The sequence below is a fragment of the Neoarius graeffei genome, chromosome 18, assembly GCF_027579695.1.
Source record: "Neoarius graeffei isolate fNeoGra1 chromosome 18, fNeoGra1.pri, whole genome shotgun sequence".
Taxonomy (NCBI): Eukaryota; Metazoa; Chordata; class Actinopteri; order Siluriformes; family Ariidae; genus Neoarius; species Neoarius graeffei.
The window spans coordinates 41575178-41594367 of NC_083586.1; the positions used below are offsets into that span (position 1 = coordinate 41575178).

A 19190-nucleotide genomic window follows, 5' to 3' on the forward strand; every position below is an offset into this window, starting at 1 on the left:
GCCCCGTGGGCGGCGAGGGCCTTTCTGTGCGGAGTTTGCATGTTCTCCCCGTGTCCGCGTGGGTTTCCTCCGGGTACTCCGGTTTCCCCCACAGTCCAAAGACATGCAGGTTAGGTTAACTGGTGACTCTAAATTGACCGTAGGTGTGAATGTGAGTGTGAATGGTTGTCTGTGTCTATGTGTCAGCCCTGTGATGACCTGGCGACTTGTCCAGGGTGTACCCCGCCTTTCGCCCGTAGTCAGCTGGGATAGGCTCCAGCTTGCCTGCAACCCTGTAGAACAGGATAAAGCGGCTAGAGATAATGAGATGAGATTATTATTATTATACACATTCCTTTCAGGTGTTCAGCACGTCTTTCGCTTTCAAAATTCTTTCAAAATCTTCTGTATTTAACGAAATAATCCTGGTGGCCATGTTTGTTTACAAATTGTCACAGTCGCTCGCTAGCGCAGAAGTTTTACATCTCCGATGTGTCTCTTTTTTCCAGTTTTTCGATGTCCGTTGGTATGTTTTTCTCTTGTAAATATGTGTGAAGAATATCTAATGACGTTTTGGTCGCCTTTCGGGTGTTCAATGCGTCTTTCTCTTTCCCAGCGAACAAAGAAATGCTTCTGCGCATGCACAGCAGAAAACTTTCTCATTGAATATTCGCATCAGCTCTGACATGTGACATCATATTGTCTTGACAACCGTGCAATATCGTAAACCATATTCAATGCTCATTCTCCATTGGGTAGAGTGACGTAATACACGTAGGATAAGCGATATGCTAACAATACTGCATGCTATCAAACCAAATGAATGAAACCTGCTAGAAGGGAATAGAACACATGTTTTTATTCCATTGAAAAAGTCTCCTGTATGTATAATAATCTCTGATGGTCACTGAGCCTGAGGTGGATAATTGTTTTAATATAAATACACAGTTGATTACATTAAAAAAATTGTATTTAAAAATTTCATTTATTTCAAACTTCAAAAGCGACATGCAAATATAATAAAGACACGGCCCAGACTTGTCACTTATCTATGCCGACTCATAAAACATTTTGATTTGAAATCGATAAAATAAATCACAATTCCATCTTATCTTTGAATAGTTTTAGACCAAACTTCGTAGCATCTTTAGTGCTTTTAGGAACAGCATTTTCTTTCATCATTTGTAATTCTTTCTCACTTACGGTGACAAAGTGATTGGCCGCCATTTTTCCGAATCACTCGAGGTGATTATTGAGAAATAGTATGAATTTCTCGACTAATCAGGACACGTGATTTTCTTTAATCACCTGCATATTTATACAACCCCGATTCCAAAAAAGTTGGGACAAAGTACACATTGTAAATAAAAACGGAATGCAATAATTTACAAATCTCAAAAACTGATATTGTATTCACAATAGAACATAGACAACATATCAAATGTCGAAAGTGAGACATTTTGAAATTTCATGCCAAATATTGGCTCATTTGAAATTTCATAACAGCAACACATCTCAAAAAAGTTGGGACAGGGGCAATAAGAGGCTGGAAAAGTTAAAGGTACAAAAAAGGAACAGCTGGAGGACCAAATTGCAACTCATTAGGTCAATTGGCAATAGGTCATTAACATGACTGGGTATAGAAAGAGCATCTTGGAGTGGCAGCGGCTCTCAGAAGTAAAGATGGGAAGAGGATCACCAATCCCCCTAATTCTGCGCCCACAAATAGTGGAGCAATATCAGAAAGGAGTTCGACAGTGTAAAATTGCAAAGAGTTTGAACATATCATCATCTACAGTGCATAATATCATCAAAAGATTCAGAGAATCTGGAAGAATCTCTGTGCGTAAGGGTCAAGGCCGGAAAACCATACTGGGTGCCCGTGATCTTCGGGCCCTTAGACGGCACTGCATCACATACAGGCATGCTTCTGTATTGGAAATCACAAAATGGGCTCAGGAATATTTCCAGAGAACGTTATCTGTGAGCACAATTCACCGTGCCATCCGCCGTTGCCAGCTAAAACTCTATAGTTCAAAGAAGAAGCCCTATCTAAACATGATCCAGAAGCGCAGACGTCTTCTCTGGACCAAGGCTCATTTAAAATGGATTGTGGCAAAGTGGAAAACTGTTCTGTGGTCAGACGAATCAAAATGTGAAGTTCTTTATGGAAATCAGGGACGCCGTGTCATTCGGACTAAAGAGGAGAAGGACGACCCAAATTGTTATCAGTGCTCAGTTCAGAAGCCTGCATCTCTGATGGTATGGGGTTACATTAATGCGTGTGGCATGGGCAGCTTACACATCTGGAAAGACACCATCAATGCTGAAAGGTATATCCAGGTTCTAGAGCAACATATGCTCCCATCCAGACGACGTCTCTTTCAGGGAAGACCTTGCATTTTCCAACATGACAATGCCAAACCACATACTGCATCAATTACAGCATCATGGCTGCGTAGAAGAAGGGTCCGGGTACTGAACTGGCCAGCCTGCAGTCCAGATCTTTCACCCATAGAAAACATTTGGCGCATCATAAAACAGAAGATACGACAAAAAAGACCTAAGACAGTTGAGCAACTAGAATCCTACATTAGACAAGAATGGGTTAACATTCCTATCCCTAAACTTGAGCAACTTGTCTCCTCAGTCCCCAGACGTTTACAGACTGTTGTAAAGAGAAAAGGGGATGTCTCACAGTGGTAAACATGGCCTTGTCCCAACTTTTTTGAGATGTGTTGTTGTCATAAAATTTAAAATCACCTAATTTTTCTCTTTAAATGATACATTTTCTCAGTTTAAACATTTGATATGTCATCTATGTTCTATTCTGAATAAAATATGGAATTTTGAAACTTCCACATCCTTGCATTCCATTTTTATTTACAATTTGTACTTTGTCCCAACTTTTTTGGAATCGGGGTTGTACTAAAAAGTATTAAATAGGGGCATACGATTTCCTATTTCGAGATACTAATTAATAAGGTAGTACGTGGACTAATGTGTATTAACTATGAAAGAAAAACAGCTTTGAGAAAAGCACCAGTGAGTGAGTGAGTATAATTTGATTTTTTTGAAAAGCTCTAACTCTTCTCGTTCTTCACACTCAGCTGTTACACAGTTCATTCATCTCAGGACAGGATGGAATCAAAACCATAGGCCACGATGATTACAAGCAATAAATCCATAACAAGGCTCTTCACCAATCTTAGCTAGTATTGGCTAACTTATTGGCCTAGCCTACTATCTAGATTACATTTATTGTTCCGAGTAATAAAGATTTCTGGAAGTTTAACCCTCTGGGGTTTGAGGGTATTTTCTGGCACTCTAATGATTTTGGTATGCTCTGATTTTATTGTCAGTTTCAACAAATCTAAGCAGTATTTTCAGAATCAGAAACACTTTTATTGCCAGGTATGTGGACACACACGAGGAATTTGACTCTGGTTCACTTAGCTCTCACAGTACAAAAACAGATAAAAAAGCGTATACACAAAACAAACAAACAAGCAAACAACAACAACAAAAATAGGTGCATAGTGCAAAGTAATCCAGGTAAGTCAAGTATGGAATAGTTAAATAAATATAAAGTATACAGTGTGCACAGAATGACGGTATAAGTGTTCAGATATTTTACAAGTGATATTACTGATATATGAATCTGGATGTTAGCTGTTCATCACAGAAAGGATTTCCCATTTGGTGCAATATGGTGCATAGTGCAAAGATGAATAGTAAATTTAAATAAGTAAAAAAAATATATATATATATATATATATATATATATATTTATATAAGTAACAGTGAGTACAGAATGACAGTATGAGTGTGCAGATATTTTGCAAGTGATATTACTGATATATGAATGTGGATTTTAGCTATTCATCACAGAGACAAAATCATATGACTTTTTTTTGTATTCAGTACAAGTTCAGCTACAATAATATCTATTTTGTACGTATGCCATGATCGTATTTTATAAAAAAAAAGATAAATGAAGATGTTGTGAAAAACAGTTTTAGAACGGTGTTGGAATGTGTGAAAAAACATGATCTCACCCATTGTGACAAACGATTTTTGTCACTTGAAGTGATTCTGTTAAGTCTTAGGAATGGATCAAGCACAAAAACTGGCATTTGTCTTCTCTGTGATTTGGCTAGAGGTAGAAAATCAAAAGGAAGAGCCGCTGCTTGTGCAACTTGACTACATGCAGCTACAGTTAAAGTGGGAGATCATGAACTGGTGAATGTCCCAAAAAGACAAGATGTTCTTTTTAGTTGTATTGCAGCACTGGAACATTGGCAAGGAATTACTTTCTGTTCACCATGTCGTAAATCACCTTATGTTCACTCGCTAGCATGACAGATTGGTTTTTGACCAGGATTTTGTTCTCAGTGTTTGTTTTTCTCATTTGCCACCTGATTGTTCAGTAAGAAAAAAAATGCGCTTGATATGATTCTGGCTTTTCTGAAAATTTGAACCTTGAACTTTGAAAACTATGTTCTGGTCAAAAAATGAAAACACGTAATTAAGTCGTCCTCAGACGAGCTTGACAGCAGAGTCTCCAGTCGTCTCGATCTTCCATACATCTGGCCAGTTCCCCAGAACTCTCCACTCCTGCGTTTCTCCTCAGCACGTCGACGTATGTTGGGGCGGGACGTCCTCGTGCCCGCCGCCCATGTGTTGGCTCCCATAGCACCAGTCTACTGGCTGGGAGCTCTCGATGTCTATGGCAGTGGCCAGCAAGCTTCATCCTCCTTGACACCACTTTCTTGCTGAGCTTTGGTAGCCCTCCATACAGCTGCTTGTTGGTGATATGCTGGTTCTGGTCGATGTTTAGCACTGCATGCAGCACACATGGCAGTGCCTTATTTTTATTTATTTAATTTTTTTATTTCATATCTCAAAGAGATTCCCCGAGAGCCTTTCTGGAAAGCTTTCTAAAAAAAAAAAAAATCAGTACCCTATGGGTCCATGTGGCCACTGCTTATAAATAAAATAGTTTTCTGATCCCATGTCCATACAGTAAATATAGCATTTTGACATGTTATCAGTTACACTCGCCTCATCTCTTACAAGCATCACCAAGCTGTGAGTAGCATCGGGGCTTGTACTGTAGTATTTTGGTTACAGATTTAGTTTACTGGGTTTTGTTCCAAGTACAGCGCTGTGAACTAGATCTATTTTCAAAAGAGTAAGAAAGCACTTGTTCATGAATTGTCTTACAAACATTATTTCGTACTAATGAGCGCATTTTGTTTCACAATTGTAGTGTAAAGACTCTAAAATAAAATTCAGAAATTAAAGCGAATAGCAGAAGTTTGACCAATTCTACTTTTAACTTTTACTCTTAGTTTCAGTGTATGACCTTTAGGCCAAAAAGTTGCAAGCCATTTGGGCACTCAACTTTAAAAAGTTAAGTGCCCAGCAGAAAACTTAAGTGCCCGAAATGTAGCAGGGGCATGCCCCCCCCCCCCCCAGAAAAAAATTGAAAATTAGAGCCTTTTTGGTGCAATTTGGTGACACCTGGAGTTAAAAATTTCATGTATACTTTTAACTATTTTTTATATATTTTCTAGCTCCAGAAAAAAAACAACAACACTATAATAATATAAAAATGAACAAAACGTATAGCAGCCTTCAACTTTACAAAAATTCTTGGGAACTTGGATTTGGTTTTGGGGGTATGGAAAAAACGCTGTACTTCAATACTTCATTCACATTTGTCACTTTTGTAATCTTTATTTGGTAACTTTTGTCATTAATTTGTTGACTTTACCAAATAATCAATTTGAACTGTATTTGGTAATCTCTTTGTGAACTTTATTTGGTAAACACTTTGTGAACTTATTTGGTTATCACTTTATAACTAAGTTAGTTTTCACGAAGGAGCTGATTTATTCCCACGTGGGACTTTTGTAATTGCAAACCGAGCGGATCGCTCAAAAGATTCCAACGTTGTCTTTGCTGCCTTCTCGAGTTTTTGTTGAATGGCTGGAATTCTTGGCGTAAATATCTGCCAAAAAGCTCAAAAAAACTTTTCATTTGACCTTTCAGAAGGACCAAACAAAAGCTGTGCTAATCAAAAGGTAAATTTTCTTAAAATAAACACCACTTACTCGATATCGAATCAGTAGCCTTGGCGAACCACGAAGTGAATTTTGTTTATCTTGTTATCTGCTGATTATCTTCTGATACTACGAAGTTATAATGAGGTTTCTCTTATTTCGTTCCTGGTTCCGAAGTTTATCAAGAAGTAGAACGGGTAATCGAACTTGATCAGGATAAGTGCTGATTGGTTACAAAGTTTCGCTGTTGTTACACTCATTCTTACAACACGATGACAGTGGCTTTGCCACTCGTTCTTGTGTACCTTTGATAACGTGAGATCAACTGTTCGTATCGTGAGATCACAATTTGCCATTCTGGTGGTTGTAATGCTTATGCGTATGCGCATAAGCAGTGCACTATTGTTACACTCATTCTTACATCCTTACAACATGATGACATAGTGGCTCCACCTTTATGAGGCAGTAGCCACAAACAACCCAGCAGTTGTGAAAGCAGTGTCATGGAGCTGCTGATATGAACCTGGTCCCTTCATTGAACATGCTATTAGCTACATAGTTTACTGGACTAAGTGTTTAAAGCTAACGTGACCTTACTCAGTGCGTTTACATGCACATAGAGAAAATCGAATTTCTGCCATAGCTCGACTGAAATCAAAGTTCTAAATGCCATGGAAACACCTTAGCTCAGCTGAAATCGAACCGAACTGGATTTCTCGTAATCGAGCTACGGCGACCTAGATTATGTGATTGTAGCCGAGCTACTTAGTGCATGTACACCCTATCGAGCTACGTAGTCGAGCTACTTACTTCAGCACTGCCCCTTCCGGAAGTGACGAGTGACGAGACCACAAGCGAGAAACACAACAGCCTCAGTCGGCATGACAACAGTAGTAGAAACGTGCACTTCTGGAGCAATGAGGAGATAGAGTTCATGCTCATTCAGCTTAAGGAGTTGAATATATACATCGATGTTGCTGTCCTTGTCGTCGTTCTTCTTGTGAACATGTAACTGATAACTTTGTTTATACTCTTGAATAGCTCTTCTTCATGACGACAACCGGAAGTGTACCAACAATATGGGGCGTGTAGCGCCACCTGTGGCTCGGGTGCACAATGTACCTCACACAATAGCTCAATTTCCTTGTGTGCATGTAGGATTGGATTTCTCTGGCACCCCTGCTGGGACCCTTAGCATGATTACCGACAGTAGCTCGATTTGGATGTGCATGTAAACACACTGACTCCTGAGTGACACCATTACGTATGATGTCACTACCACACCCTCATAGTTGAAGATTATATTTCCAGAACCTACACGAGTTGATTCATAACTATTTTTGCAAACTGCTAATGAATATTTATAACTAGAGCGAAGCCTCGGTGTAAATCTAATGTGAGTTGGAAAGGTGGAGAAATTTATTACTAACATATCGATACAGCTTTCAGGGTAGAGCCCGTGAGATTTCAAAGGTCTGAAGAGAAAGAGATCTATGCTAATGATGGATATTTTGTTGTACTAGAGTGTGTTCTGAGTGTTTCAGGATCAGATCCCAGTGTAAAGAGTGACCGAGCTGGAGTGTGTAATCACACTCGCTCTGGCACGCACAGGGAAACTTAGCAGAGCATACCATAGGCAAGGCTTTGATGCACTGGTGTGTGTCAAAGCCTACACACACACACACACACGCACGCACGCAATAAACGTCCTTAATGCTGTCATCCCTGAGGTACAATTATAGAAGCAGGCCACATGCTCGAGAGATAGTGCCATCTATCCTAATTGTGGATTGTCCCAATTGACCACAACTTCTCTGTCTGCCATCAGCTGAAAATGTAGGACGTGTTGTTGTTGTTGCTGTTGTTGTTGTTGTGGTGAGTGGTAGTGTGTGTATCTTTATCTCATCCTTTCTGATCCATATCCCAGGATTTGGCCCTTACGTAAGGCCCTTATTTCTCACCAGCGTGTGTATGTGTACCCTTCTGTGTGTCAAAGCATTACTCTTCCATTATCGTGTGTCAGAACAGAACACACGAGCCGCCATCAAACTCTGTCCTTAGTGCCAGAGATGAAAGCTGAGTCTGGAAATCTGAGAGCGAAAGGGATGGAGTTCTCAGTAGAAGCAGACTTCAGGCTTTTAGTATTTCCAGCGACGGATTCAAGTGCACTGATGTGGTCATAAATATACTGTACGTCCAAGCGCGAGTTATTTTAGAGATGCCCCCCCCCCCCCATCTCTCTCCAGCTGAATGCAGCTGATTTGATGTTTAAAGAAATTCTCCAGAATGTGAGTGCTAAGTAATAAAATAATAATTCAGGAAAGCCTGGATTATCCCAGGGTTTTCCCAGACCACCAGACATACAGTGTATCACTTTATAGTTATTTTTCCAAACGGTTGGTTGCGTTTTGTTGTCTGTGTCTAAGTGTATCAATTTTTAGCATTGCTGATGCCTCTGTGAACCTGCAATGCCTCCAACCTGCATGTTTTTATATGCTCATATGTGTAATCCCTTGTGTCTTGCTTTTGCTTTGGGGCTCAGGAGCTCTTATCAGAAGAAGAATCCATTTTTTAAAAATTATTTATTTATTTATTTGTACGTAGCAGGACTGTTCATGGCAAAATCCCCCCACACACATGCACCAGCAGATTTGAGACACACTCAAAATACGCCTACGCACTCAGACATAAATACAAGCTTTCCTCAGGAGAAACTGTGTATTCACCTGAATAAGCTGTGTGTATACAGGGTTTCTTTCACTGCACTAAACAGACCCATAATACACGCACACTGCACACAATTCAGGACTGGTTTAACTTGCTATAATGGTTGACACGATGACGTTTCAGTTTATTCGGAAAGTTTGTTCAGTCTGTTCTAACAGGTGCAGCTAAATACACACCTTTCTTTATTCTCTTCTCATCTTTGACTAAGGCATTTGTGAAAAGAATTATAACTGTATATTTATCTTAACATAGTAGGATTGGCTCACTGGGTCATTCATTATTTCATTTAAAGCTCAGGAAAACAGATCGAGTTAATTCTTTAGTTGGCAAACCTTTCTTGATTTTTTTTCTCCATATACAGTGGTGCTTGAAAGTTTGTGAACCCTTTAGAATTTTCTATATTTCTGCATAAATATGACCTAAAACATCATCAGATTTTCACCCGAGTCCTAAAAGTAGATAAAGAGAACCCAGTTAAACAAATGAGAAAAATATTATACTTGGTCATTTATTTATTGAGGAAAATGATCCAATATTACATATCTGTGAGTGGCAAAAGTATGTGAACCTTTGCTTTCAGTATCTGGTGTGACCCCCTTGTGCAGCAATAACTGCAGCTAAATGTTTCCGGTAACTGTTGATCAGTCCTGCACACCGGCTTGGAGGAATTTTAGCCCGTTCCTCCGTACAGAACAGCTTCAACTCTGGGATGTTGGTGGGTTTCCTCACATGAACTGCTTGCTTCAGGTCCTTCCACAACATTTCGATTGGATTAAGGTCAGGACTTTAACTTGGCCATTCTAAAACATTTAACTTTATTCTTCTTTAACCATTCTTTGGTAGAACGACTTGTGTGCTTAGGGTCGTTGTCTTGCTGCATGACCCGCCTGCTCTTGAGATTCAGTTCATGGACAGATGTCCTGACATTTTCCTTTAGAATTCGCTGGTATAATTCAGAATTCATTGTTCCATCAATGATGGCAAGCCGTCCTGGCCCAGATGCAGCAAAACAGGCCCAAACCATGATACTACCACCACCATGTTTCACAGATGTGATAAGGTTCTTATGCTGGAATGCAGTGTTTTCCTTTCTCCAAACATAACGCTTCTCATTTAAACCAAAAAGTTCTATTTCGGTTTCATCCGTCCACAACATATTTTTCTAATAGCCTTCTGGCTTGTCCACGTGATCTTTAGCAAACTGCAGACGAGCAGCAATGTGTTCTTTTTGGAGAGCAGCGGCTTTCTCCTTGCAACCCTGCCATGCACACCATTGTTGTTAGGACTGGGACTGTTTTGGCCTCTAGAGGCTGCTGTTATTTCCTGTTTTTTGTCTATGTTTGTTTGGGCCTCTAGAGGTCGCCACTGTGTCCTGTGTTCTGGGTTGGTGTTGATTGCCTGTTTTCATTAGTGTCACCTGTTTCCAATTTATTTTGTGTATTTATACCCCCTGAGTTCAGTCCTCTTGTCACGGAGTCTTTGTGCTGTTATGTTTAAGCTCCAGTTACCTTTGTTCCGATTTCCTCGTCCATGTCCTTGTGGTCTTTGTATTTTTGATTTCTTTTGGACTTTGTGGATTTTGTTTTTTGACTTTGTGAATCTTCTGAGTGTTTGGTATTTTTGCCTTTTCTTTTCTAGTTTTTTTTTTTTGGCTTTTGTATTGACTTTGAACTTTTGGATTTTTTTTTTCCCTTAAGATCTTCTGAGCGTTTTGGATTTTACTTTTTGGATTTTTTGTAAATATTGTAAATAAACCTTTTGATACTTTTTCTACTTCCGCCTCATGCCTCTGCATTTGAGTCATCCCCCTGGTGGCCTAGTGGGGGTTTGCTGGATTATCACACCAGCGAACCAGGTTCGAATCCCAGCAAAACCCTAACAATTGTTGTTCAGTGTTCTCCTGATGGTGGACTCATGGACATTAACATTAGCCAATGTGAGGGAGGCCTTCAGTTGCTTAGAACTTACCCTGGGGTCCTTTGTGACCTCACCGACTATTACATGCCTTGCTCTTGGAGTGACCTTTGTTGGTGGACCACTCCTGGGGAGGGTAACAATGGTCTTGAATTTTCTCCATTTGTACACGATCTGTCTGACTGTGGATTGGTGGAGTCCAAACACTTTAGAGATGGTTTTGTAACCTTTTCCAGCCTGATGAGCATCAACAACGCTTTTTCTGAGGTCCTCAGAAATCTCCTTTGTTCGTGCCATGATACACTTCCACAAACGTGTTGTGAAGATCAGACTTTGATAGATCCCTGTTCTTTAAATAAAACAGGGTGCCCACTCACACCTGATTGTCATCCCATTGATTGAAAACACCTGACTTTAATTTCACCTTCAAATTAACTGCTAATCCTAGAGGTTCACATACTTTTGCCACTCACAGATATGTAATATTGGATCAGTTTCCTCAATAAATAAATGACCAAGTATAATATTTTTGTCTCATTTGTTAACTGGGTTCTCTTTGTCTACTTTTAGGACTTGTGTGAAAATCTGATGATGTTTTACATCATATTTATGCAGAAATATAGAAAATTCTCAAGGGTTCACAAACTTTCAAGCACCACTGTATTGTAATGGGCTAGTTTATGTAGATTAATGGCAAATAATTTCTAATTAAGTCCATTTCAATTCCAGTTTGTAGCGTGTGAGGTCAAAGTGGGGATACTTGTGCCTCACTCAAGCTATGGGTGATCGCAGAGGAGTTGAACTGATTTACATTCTCCACACCTTTGTTGGCAAGACTGCAAACAGTGGCGGACAATCAGCACTACCTAGAAAAGTGGTATCACTAGCACATTAAGCACAGTTCATTCTCCTTACCCTTATTTCAGCCCTCCACCCTTTATAGCCATGATATCCAGTTATAAACAAATCCTACACTCTTCTCAATGCCCAGAGGCTTTGCAAAGTGTTACTGGGATGACCCTAGAGCCACACCGTGCTTGCGTTTGGGTTGTTGTTGTGCTATTAGTGCCCTTTTGAACTAGTTTGCCACAGAATTGCCACATTGTGGGTGTATGAATTTTGGAAAAGCAAGCAGAGAGGCAGGAATATTTTTTAATAAATGCCCAAGCTGAGGCTGTTATATAGTGCTGTCAGTCAGAAATACATACACACACACACACACACACACACACACACAGTGGGCTGTATCTGGCGGTCCTGAATGGCTTCAGATGTGAAAACTTCAGTGTGGAGTTGTAGTTGGATGCAAGCCTAGAAACATATTGAGGATAAGTATTACACAATGGAGTCACCAAGGTTGAATTAACTCTTACAGGGTTTAGTTAACTCTCAGTATTTTGGGAATGCAATATTCATAGCATTGAGCGATGTATTATATAGCTTTTAAGTGTGATCTCTCTGACTTTGACTGTGGCATACTTGTTCGTGTCAGAAAGCCTGGTTTGGATGTTTCAGAAGCGGCTGATCTCCTGGGATTGTCTCTCGACTTTATTCAGAATAGTGTGAAAAATATAAAACATCCAGTTCGAAGCAGTTCTGCATGTGGAAACGCCTTGACGATAAAAGAAGAATATACAAACTGGTACAAGCTCACAGGAAGGCTACAGTAACTCAAATAGCAACTCTGTACAACCCAGGTAAGTAGAAAAGCATCTCAGAACCCACAATATACTGAAGTTTGAGACAGATGGGCTACAACAGCAGAAGAGCACACTGAGTTCCAGTCCTGTGAGACAAGAACAGGAAACTGAGGCAACCCCAAATCAGAAAAAGTTGGGACGGTATGGAAAATGCGAGTACAAAAAGAAAGCATTGATTTCTAAATTGACTTTGACTTGTACTGCAGTGCAGACAGTATAAACACAAGATATTTCAAGTCTTGTCTGGTCAACTTCATTTCATTTGTTCATATACATCCATTCCTGCGTTTCTGGCCTGCAGCACATTCCAAAAAAAAAGTTGGGACGGGGCAATTTAGGGCTAGTAATGAGGTAAAACAATTACATAATGATGTGATTTGAAGCAGGTGATGTCACCAGATGATTGTAATCACGATTCGGTACAAAATCAGTATCCAGGAAAGGCCCGGTCTTTCAGGAGCAAAGATGGGCCAAGGATCTCCAGTTTGTCAACAAATGCATGAGAAAATTATTGAAATGTTTAAAAACAATGTTCCTCAAAGCAAGATATGAAGGAATTTTGATATTTCACCCTCTACGATGTATAATATCAAACTATTCAAGGAATCTGGTGGAATTTCAATGCATAAAGGGCAAGGGTGCAAGCCTAAGCTGAACACCCTTGATCTTTGATCCCTCAGACGGCACTGCATCAAGAACCGTCATTCATCTATAGCTGATAGAACCACATGGGCTTGGGATTATTTTGGCAAACATTTATGAAGCACTACAGTACAGAGTTACATCCACAAATACCATTTAAAACTTTACTGTGCAAAAAGGAAGTCTTATGTTAACTGTGTCCAGAAGCATGGTTGACTTCTCTGGGCTCGGAGGCATCTGGGATGGACCATCACACTGTGGAAATGTGTATTGTGGTCAGACGAATCAGTATTCCAGGTCTTTTTTTGCAAGAAATGGATGCCGTGTGTGATGGACCAAAGACGAAAAGGACTATCCAGACTGTTACCAGCTACAAGTCCAAAAGCCAGGGTTTGTCATGGTATGGGGTTGTGTCAGTGCCCTTGGCAAAGGTAACTTACACTTTTGTGATGGCAGCATTAATGCAGAAAAGTACACTGAGATTTTGGACCAACATATCCTGCCTTGAAGACGACATCTTTTCCAGGGAGATTTCAGCAAGACAATGCAAAACCACATTCTGCACACATTACAAAGGCAGGGCTGTGGAAGAAGAGGGTGCCTGTCCATTCTGTCCCCAACAGAGAATGTCGAAATGAAAAATATGCAAACGAAGACTTCGTACTGTTGCACACCTTAAAACCTGTTTGCAATAAATAACACCTGTAACGCTTCAACACTTGGTCTTCAGTCCCTAAACATCTTTTTAGTGTGGTGAGAAGGAACAGTAACATTAAAAAGTGTTAAATGATTTACTGCCCCAATTTTTTTTTTTTTTTGTTATTTGGGGTTGTATATATGGAGGAGCCCTCCATATGTCCATCCCTCCAGTAGCATTCCAGAGACCGAGGTGGATTGAAACTGTTCTGGCAGCTCATGGTGGCCTGACACCTTACTAAGACACTTTATATTAGTTGTTCCTTTACTTTTTCACAGTTTATATATGTATATAGACTGTTAAGGTTATAGCATAGGACTTGCACCATTTTTTCTTATGCCCTATTGATGGCATAAGATCTCTTCTTCCTGGAAGAGATCCCGCCCATCAGGATAATAATAATAATAATAATAATATATAGTGCCTTTCTCACACCCAGGGTCGCTTTATAATTAGGGAAGGGAGGTAAAAAAAGAGTCCACCAAAAGAGGGCCGGAATGTAATTCCAGTGGCATAGCTAACACAGTCCCACCAAAAAGCACACGAAGATAAATCCCATACCACCAGGCAACATCGTCCAGAACACCGTGCCATGGATCCACAAAGCAAGCACAGAAGCACCACCACACAGAGCGCTGGTATGTCCCAAACCACCTGCACAGCCACCGCGACACCACCGGGCAACATCACTCAGAACACCACATCAAGCACAGAAGCACCTCCACACAGAGCGCTGGACAACCCCGATGTTAAAAGAGCAACGAGCTCACTGCAGTCTATAGCAAGAAGCACAGGCATCACCCACGGCGGACCAAGGCCTGAAGGGAACCGACGCCCAAAACTGGGTCCAGAGCTACACCACAACCGGCAGACAAAACACTCAAACAAAAAACAAACATCAAACTATACAAACACAAAAAGAAAAACAAAGGGAGAGAAAAAGAAAAAGCTCCAGTGAGAAGTGGCAGCCAAAATGTGCACAGCGTACTCTCACCGGAAATAGAAATGAAGGACAGAAAGGATAGAAACGTATCATCATAGTATGAAGGTGATCAGTCAGAGTAACTTTTCTGTTGATTTGCGGTGACCTTCCTCTAAGGGCACAAGTCTACCCAAACCATGCCAGCAAAAGTTTATGGCTTAGAAGGTTATATCTTAAAGGTTAAAAAAAAATGCATTCTGATTTGGGAAAAAGATGCCATTTTAATTTTTTTTTTTAAGTAATGATTTTTCCCATGATGTTTGTATTTCATTTAATTTGCAGATCAGTGGCTTAGTAAATATGTCTAGCTGATTTACTGTTGGCTTCAGGAGACTTTTACATAAACGATCGAATTACTGTGTACCAATACAATGATTGCTGCTTCAAGGTTCCTCCAGGTCATGCTGCATGCACTGCCGTGCACATAATTATTCATTCTGATCATCAATACTGTTGGTTTTCTGTGAAGGTGTGACCAAGAGTACTACATTCAAGGCCCATTAGTTAGACATGTTGAACTTGGCAGTCTGAAGTACAATCAGAAAAAGTGATGGATAAACTCGAGACTTCACTCTGATGGAACCCTTTTTCCCTGAAAACTGACTCTATGGTAACTGTACTTGGCTATCATTTAAAGGTTAAAAACTAATTATTTTTAAAGCTACAGAACAGTAAAAATAGTTGTATTCTTCGGTGTTCAGATATAGTCGTAGCTTCAAATATAACTTCAGTATGTTTAAAACCAAACTGTGTTCTATAGACGCATGTATGAGACTATTGTATACATTTTGCCGAACTTTCTGTTCTGCCTCAATTCCTACCTCCTTTTTTTTTCTCTCTCATAGATCAGCGTTCTGTGTATTTTGCTGGATAAAATGAGTCATGATTGCTGTATGCATTCTCCAGTGGTGTATGGTGGTAATGTAAGGGACTGTAAGTCAAGAAATTTGAATGTTTTGGCCCAAAAGAACAAGTGTTGAAAGCATGATAGATGAAGCCGAAGCCGTACTATGTGTTTTAGAGGAACCTGCCAGCATGTTATTTAGCTTACAATATGAAACAAATCCACAAATCCAACTAATCAAACATGGTTATCGTTTCCTTTTTTTTTCCAGTGACTGTAACATCATTCCTAGCATGTTTTATGACATGTTTAAAGGCCATGCTGGAAGCTAGCGTAGTGGCTAAATGTTTCTCTTTATTGTGTCCCAGCAAAGAACGTGATAATTCATAGAAAACAAAAATCAAGACCATGCTCAACATTAGATTTTAATGGCTGAGCTTCTTTTTTTTTTCCCCCAAGCAGCAGCAAGCTATAACTTTGACAGGTAGATACCTTTATTTCTGATCTGAGATCACTCATGAAATTGTCCATGTTTCACATGGATAATTTTGCATCCTATACCTTTTCTGTTTAAAACACAAGCTCCTCATTGAAAAGAAAGAAAGAAAACTCCAATAGCAGTGCCTTCTTGTACTAGGTCCATATGTTGGACACCTCAACGGATGGAACTACATTATCAGTCATGATCCAAGCTCTGAGGTTGCTTTTTGTGCTTCGTACTCAAGCTAAACACAAAATTGCATAGGATATGGAATTTTGACGGCATGGTTGGACTTGCCTGACAAAGTCACTGGATCTCAATCTAATAGAAAGCTGGAGTTATTTGCAAGAGCAAGAAAAACAGACATTGTAACCCACAAATGCTTGCTGAATAACACGTCTAATCAGTGTGGAAGATTGGGCTAAATTTGACAACTGGTTAATCCTAACCTGACAGAATGTGTGCTATTAATCACCATGAGGACCAAATAACCGTGGGAAGAAATGGCACGTGCAAGGAGCTGATTTGTTCTTTTGTTCACATTTTAACAGGTCTTCAGTGTCCAAAAATTCAGGAACCAAAGGAAATGCGGACAGCAATATGTCACTCCAAATATGTTGAACAAAATCCCTAAAAGCACAATACCACAGCTGAGAAAATGGACAGAGCGTATGAGCCGAGTGTATGCGTGAATATGCAGAGCGTATGTTGTAAATAATAAATACAAAATAAAGTTTATATGTAGCTTTACTCTCTCCAGTTCCAGTCACCCTGTACATAGTTTTATCAAGCACTTGAAGTGAAATCCCGAATATGGAAGTTCAGGTATGTCTAGAGCTGTGGTCCTGTATATTTGGACATAAACTCTGCAGAAGTTTAGAAGTTTTGGTCATTAGGAACTTAACTGAAAGCCTTATCATGTAAGCTGGTGCATCATTCTTGAGCTAAATTCCACCTAATGGCAGCAGTGTAAGATTTACACATGAGCTGGCCCTGCCAAATTACAGTAATTCAACAAGGGTCTGATTAATATGTCAGTGTGACAGATCATGTGCTACTGAGTAAAACATATCTATCTATCTATCTATCTATCTATCTATCTATCTATCTATCTATCTATCTATCTATCTATCTATCTATCACAACTTGTTTGTCTTTAACCCTTTGATGCAAAACATATGCGCACCCCTTCTAATGCACAACATGGGTCAAAAATGACCCGCATTCATTTTCCAGGTTATTTCATGCTGACTGAGTTTTTCTTTGCTCTATCTTTTGAAATCAGTTTATTTTATGATTGAATATTCCAAGTATTCTTTAAATGTCGTTTTTAATTACCACAAATCATTAATTTAATTTTTTCTTTCCTACTTTATGAACAAAAATACTTTTTTATATTACTACACATGGGTCATCCAAGTGTGATTTAAAATTAAATGTCTTAATACTATAATAATAATTTGTTTCAAGTAATTACTTTAGCAGTGAATGGGGCCAGTTATTTATTTATTAACTATGTCGTTAGCTAAGCCAACTACAGTAAAATTAGCTAACTAAAGTAGAATATGTCAACAGCTCGGTAGCTAATAGTAATTACTTGTAACTTTCTGACAAGTAATCTACTCACTCTCAAGGGAACCTAAACATAATCAATTTTTTTCTAAGGTAATGTTAGAACAATTGAAAAACATTACTTGCATGTATTAGACGGGCAAAGGGCGCTGTGCTGAGCTGTGAAATGTCTGACACAAACACAATTCACAGTTCCCACCAAACGCTGGAGTAAATGCATGCGGGTCGGTTCTGACCCATGTGTGTAAACTTGATGTAGAATTACAAAAGCCGTGCTTGTTCATAACTTAAGAAAGGAAAAATAAAAATGATGATTTGTGCTAAACAAGATATTTACTGCATATTTGGAAAAGTAAATGACAAAATGAATTTATTTCAAAAGTATATCATAGAAACACTCAGCCATACATGAAATAACCTGGAAAATGAATGCAGGTCGTTTTTGACCCATGTTGTGCATTAGAAGGGTAGTGATACAAAAAGGGTTTTTATTCAAAAAGTAAGAAAGGAAAAAAAATAAGGATGTCTCATCTCGTCTAATTATCTGTAGCCGCTTTATCCTGTTCTACAGGGTCGCAGGCAAGCTGGAGCCTATCCCAGCTGACTACGGGCGAAAGGCGGGGTACACCCTGGACAAGTCGCCAGGTCATCACAGGGCTGACACATAGACACAGACAACCATTCACACTCACATTCACACCTACGGTCAATTTAGAGTCACCAGTTAACCTAACCTGCATGTCTTTGGACTGTGGGGGAAATCGGAGCACCCGGAGGAAAACCACATGGACACGGGGAGAACATGCAAACTCCACACAGAAAGGCCCTCGTCGGCCACAGGGCTCGAACCCGGACCTTCTTGCTGTGAGGCGACAGCACTAACCACTACACCACCGTGCCGCCCCAAAATAAGGGTGTATGATGATCAAAAACAAGTTAATTGAGGAAGACCTTGAATACTGAATGATGGAATTAATTTATTGCAAAGATATAGAAGATAAAAACTCAGCCGGGTCACTTTTGACCCATGTTTTGCATCAAAGGGTTAACAGTTATTCCACGAAATCGAGTCGTATATGAGCTAATAGCTGATGAGGCGTGCAGCACCAAGTCGGCTATAAGACATGTACGATGAGATTGAGTGGAATAACTGTTTTATTCTATCCACATTCACTGGATTTTGAGAAACAGAGCATTTTTTATTTTTTGCAAATTCGATAAATAAAAACTTTATACAAAACGTCCAACAAAATCATTTCCGCCCTGTGATGACCTGGCGACTTGTCCAGGGTGTACCCCGCCTTTCGCCCGTAGTCAGCTGGGATAGGCTCCAGCTTGCCTGCGACCCTGTAGAACAGGATAAAGCGGCTAGAGATAATGAGATGTGATGAAAATTGTTTCCGCTTAGAATGTAAACAAACCAGTGAAATGACAGTAGCAATTTGTGAAAACTGTGATAATAATAATAATTCTTGAAAAATAAAAAAAGATACGTTCTTACCATCAAATTCTTTCATTGCATATTTTGTTGTGCTTTTTTTTTGTATTTTTTGGGGGTTTGTTTTCGAGTGGAGTTTTTATTTC

General features: G+C 39.6%; 1 protein-coding gene across 3 annotated transcripts in view; it reads left to right on the forward strand.

Annotated features, from left to right (window-relative positions):
- The window catches only part of neurl1aa (neuralized E3 ubiquitin protein ligase 1Aa), a 232215-nt gene that overhangs the window by 157430 nt on the left and 55595 nt on the right, over nt 1-19190 (forward strand). The window lies entirely within an intron of this gene.